Raw genomic sequence first — 4,419 nt, 5'->3', positions numbered from 1 at the left:
TGAATAATTTATTAAATGTCCTCAGTTTCTCACATTGGGGTAACACTTGATAGAGAGAAGTCTTGCCTCAGGAGGAGAAAAGTACCTTATTCCAAGGGAAGAAATAAGTGCAGTCATTAACTCCGCTGAATCAAACAACCTAAAAGAAATAGCCTTGCATTGGTTATCTTGGAGACTGGGGGAAATCTTTTTACTGGTGTTAACTCTCTGAATGATGTTTTAGTTTTCTTCCTTTGTAAACCCAACTTAGAGAGATTGACACGGCAAAAAGATGTTTGTAATGGGCCTCCTACCTTCATTTCTTTTTTGGCAGAGGAGTCTAGTAATGCATTTCTATTCCTAGGCTGTGAGACTCCCAGTCTTTTGTCTTAGCCACTCTTTGGCCTTAAAGTTGTATTTTCTGTATACAGAAAAGAGGAAATCTGCTACCTGTGTGACCTTGTATAACTGCGACAGCTGTAAGGATTTTCAGAAGTCATGAATGTGCTTTAACCTCCCAATGTTTACATACATTATGATTTATTAATTTCTGTACCATGACTTATTTTTTTCATTATTAGTTGCTTTACGAACAAAACATATTATGGTGTTATTAAAGGAAACTAAAACCAAAGAATAATTTTACTACTCTTTCTGCACTTACATTTTTATTCAATCAGCACACATCTGATGAGTGTCAATAGCTCTGGTCAGGGACCCCAGCGACCAGCACACTGCTTATTCTTGCATTCAATTCTGAGCCCCCATCTTGCCTAGCTTAGCTGTGAGGTCTGAAACCCTCAGACTCCACCCTCCCTACATGGTCACCTGGCTCCCAGGCCATCACCCTCTCCTTCCCCTGCTTCACCAGCCCCTGCTCAACTCCCTGCCTTGGTCTTTCCCATCTCCCCAGCTTCTTAATGCTGGAGGTCCCCAGGGCTTTGACCCTGACCTCTCTTCTCCAATTGCACTCCTCACTTGGCAATCTCATCCCACCTCCTAGCTTTAAATGCTAATTGGAGGCTAATAACCCCCAAATTTACATCCATAGGCCAGATCTCTCCCTTGAACTTCAGACTTATGTTGTCTGGCTGCTTGTTTGACACCTGCCCTGGAAAGGCCTCTCAGGGCTCTCTGCCTCAACGTGCTACAAAAGGGAACTCTGGGTTTTCCTCTGTAAATCCTCTTCTCCCATAGTCTCCCCATCTCATTCATAGCAGCCTCCTCCTGCTTGCTCAGGTTGGCAAACTCTGAGTCAGCGTAGGCTCTTCTTTTTCTCTCATACCCAACATGCAATCCATCAGAAAATCCTGTGCTTGATCTAGAAGATACTTGGAACCTGCCCAATTCTCATCAACTCTACCCCCAGGGCCATGATGCCATCATCTCTCATCATCTCTCATCTCAGTTAAACAGCCTCTTTGGGCTCCCTGCTCCCACCCTAGCTTCTCTGCATGAAGACTCCACAAAGCAGCTAAAGGAGCCTATTCTAACTCAAGGCACTCAAGGGCACTTTCCTGCTTGGAGCCCTCCAGCACCTCCCCATCACCAAGAGTGAAAGCCCAGTTGCTTACAATGGCCTACATCAGGCTGCAGGGGATCTGCACCTCCTTCCCTCTCAGGCCTTGCCTCTTAGGACACCTGTCTCCGGCTCTAACCAGCATCCTTCAATGCTCCTGCCATGCTTCCACTTCAGGGCCTGTGCCTGGATGCTCTCTCTGGATATTCCCGTGGGTCCCTCCCCTCACCTCTTCTGGTCTCCCTTGGCTCTCTCCTACGCGGTCAGCCCCGACCGCCCTGTTACTCAGGGTTCCTGGCCACTTCCTCACCTTTCTTTGCTATATAGTGCTTATTGCTGTCTATTATGCTATAAAATCATCCTCTAATTTATTGTGTTGTTTCTCTTCTTTCCAAAAGCATGTTGGCCTCATGAGGGCAGGGATGGGATTTTTGTCTATTTCACTCACTAATGTGTCCTTAACACCTACAATAGGCCAGGGGCAGTGGCTCATGCCTGCAATCCCAGCACTTTGGGAGGCCGAGGCAAGTGGATCACCGGAGGTCGCGAGTTTGAGACGAGCCTGACCAACATGGAGAAACCCCATCTCTACTAAAAATACAAAATTAGCTGGACGTGGTGGTGCATGCCTGTAATCCCAGCTACTCATGAGGCTGAGGCAGGAGAATCACTTGAACCCAGGAGGTGGAGTTGCAGTGAGCTGAGATCGCACCATTGCACTCCAGCCTGTGCAGCAAGAGCAAAACTCCATCTCAAAACAAAAAACAAAAAACAAAAAATACCTACAACGGTACCTCACCTATAGTTGGCAATGGACCCTAATGCATACAAAATTAATAATGACTTTTTTTTGAGATGGAGTCTTGCTGTGTCACCCAGGCTGGAGTACAATGGTGCAATCACAGCTCACTATAACCCCCATCTCCCGGGATTACACGTGCCCTCTACCACGCCCAGCTAATTTTTGTATTTTTAGTAGAGATGGGGTTTTACCATGTTGGCCAGGCTGGTCTCAAACTCCTGACCTCAAATGATCCACTCACCTCAGCCTCCCAAAGTGCTGGGATTACAAGGCATGAGCCACCACACCCAACCATGAATGACTTTTTATTCTACCTTTTCATTTAATAATGTAATAAGAATATCTTTCTAAGTCTATATAAACACAGATAGAGATACTTTATATGCAGTTGTGTGGTACTATGTCATATAGATATTTCATTATTTATTCACTGCATTACTGGGCAATTTAGACTATAAATAAGTTTTCACTGTTCTGATGTAGTCAACATTAACAGTAAAAATAACCATTACTCAAGCACTTATGTGCCTCTTCTAGATTTTTCTGCTTTATATTTGTCACTGCTGAGATGTTTAGGAAGTAGATTGGTGGCGGTGGTGGCTTTGGCAGCTCAGGACCAAGTGCAAGTAACATAGAATCAGCATGACTCTTCAGAGGCTCTTCAGGTTCTCCTCTGTCATTCAGTCAGCAGTCTCAGTCCATTTGCGGAGGAACATCAGTGTTACACAGCAGTGGCATTTAATGAGGAACTTGATCCTATACAGAAACTCTTGTGGACAAGATTAGAGAATACAAATTGAAGTGACAGACATCTGGAGGACCTGTTGATACTGGTCCAGAGTATCAGCAAGAGCTGGAGAGGGAGATTTTTAAGTTCAAGCAAATGTTTGGTAAAACAGACATGAATACATTTCCCAACTTCAAATTTGAAGATCCCAAATCTGAAGTCATCAAAAAACCCCAGGTCTGAAGAAATAAAGTGAAATTAATGTGGTAATTTATCATGGGTCAGTTGTACAACCAGTTAGAAGTTTCAGAATAAACATACATTTCATAACTGTCAAAAAAAAGATGTTTTAAAGCATGTATGTTCCCAACTGTCTTATTAGTACATTTCACCTTTTATGCTTATTTTGAAAAAGTGTTTTCTTTAATGCTTTTGGGTTTTTTTCCCCAAGATCTCTCTGTTGCCCAGGCTAGCATGCAGTGGCACAACCATGGCTCACCACAGCCTTGACAACTGGCTCAATTGATCCTCCCACCTCAGCCTCCCAAGTAGCTGAGACCACAGGTGCATGCCACCATGCCCAGCTAATTTTTGTATTTTTTGAAGAGACAGGGTGTTACTATGTTGCCCTGGCTGGTCACAAACTTCTGGGCTCAAGCAACCCACACACCTCAGCCTCCCAAAGTGCTGGAACTATAGGTGTGAGCCACCACAGCTTGCCTGCTTTGATTGTGAACACTACTTTATTTCATATTAATATCATCGATGCTGTTTTATTTTTGTTTTTGTTTACTTAACAGACTTTGTTGTTTTCAGCCTCTCTTGATAACTTGGGTTGAAATGTGTCTCATGTCAGCAGCATAATAGTGAGGTTTTGGTTTCGATTGCAGTGGTTACCTCCACTCCATTCGAAAGTTATTATTGGTTTAGAAGGTATTTTATTCATTGTAAATGCTTCTAGGAGTTTTTATTTTGAAAGTAACAGGTGTTGATTAGCTAAAAAAAAAAAAAAAAAAAAAGAAAGGTACAGCCCAAGCACAGAATTTGAAATTTCCTCCCTACTCCATCTCTATAACCAATAATTCCAGCCCCCAGAAATATTGTTATATCCACTGGTAGAATTACTCCCAGGCAAATATAAACATATGTGCACAAGTGTAATAGACATAGGTAAAATTTTAATGAGATTATACTTATTGTTTACCTTATTTTTATGACAATAAAGCTATCCTATTATTTTTGTATGCTATGTTATAGTTCATCATATTCATGTACAACAGTATCCTAACCAGCCTCTTAATCCTAGATGTCTGTTAGATTGTTAAATTTTTAAATTACAGTATTTCAAACAAATTACACTCCCATAAATATTTCTGCATTAGGGAATTGCAA

At 42.3% G+C, this 4,419-nt stretch overlaps 1 pseudogene; it reads left to right on the top strand.

The window, feature by feature from the left end:
- Window positions 1-2,942: 2,942 nt before the first annotated feature.
- On the top strand, window positions 2,943-3,270 carry LOC129023685 (ATP synthase-coupling factor 6, mitochondrial-like; annotated as a pseudogene).
- Window positions 3,271-4,419: the final 1,149 nt, after the last annotated feature.

The sequence above is a fragment of the Pongo pygmaeus genome, chromosome 23, assembly GCF_028885625.2.
Source record: "Pongo pygmaeus isolate AG05252 chromosome 23, NHGRI_mPonPyg2-v2.0_pri, whole genome shotgun sequence".
Classification (NCBI taxonomy): domain Eukaryota; kingdom Metazoa; phylum Chordata; class Mammalia; order Primates; family Hominidae; genus Pongo; species Pongo pygmaeus.
The sequence above is the reverse complement of the archived record's forward strand: the minus strand, read 5'-3'. Positions and strand labels throughout refer to the sequence as shown.